Raw genomic sequence first — 554 nt, forward strand, 5'->3', positions numbered from 1 at the left:
AAAAAATGTCCCCCTTGCTGCCAGTCTGTTTTAGAAGCAAAGATGGAAATTCCTGACACCTCAGTGGTAAATTTTGCACGAGCAACCCCGGCGCTGGAGCAAAACCGCCTTTAAGTTAGTGTCCGGGGCAGAATGTGGAAAATGCCAGCAATGAGGTCGAGCCCTGGAGAAAGGTCCCACACAATAAAATTTTGGCCTCACACCCTCCTCCTCCTGAGAAACATGTGTCTTCTTTGGATAGGTTTCTTATTGTGTCTGGAGGATTGATTACAAGCTAGCTCTAAATTTTGGGTGACGTTCCATCCATGCATCCTTCTTCTACAACATGGTTATCAAACCTACGGCCCGCGGACTATTTGCAGCCTGCGGGATGATAGTTTGAGGCCCTCACTTTGTTTGTTTGTGTTTTTTTTTTTTATGGGCAAAGCACAAAAACAAAATCAACAAATAATTAACAAAGAAAGTATTTGCACTCAATCATCTATACCATGCCAAATTACAATATTGTATACTTATCACGGTTTCACTAGTTAGCAGATTTTCATCCTGCATTG

The sequence above is a fragment of the Urocampus carinirostris genome, chromosome 9, assembly GCF_059441175.1.
Source record: "Urocampus carinirostris isolate Australia breed hairy pipefish chromosome 9, RoL_Ucar_1.0, whole genome shotgun sequence".
In the NCBI taxonomy this organism is placed as follows: domain Eukaryota; kingdom Metazoa; phylum Chordata; class Actinopteri; order Syngnathiformes; family Syngnathidae; genus Urocampus; species Urocampus carinirostris.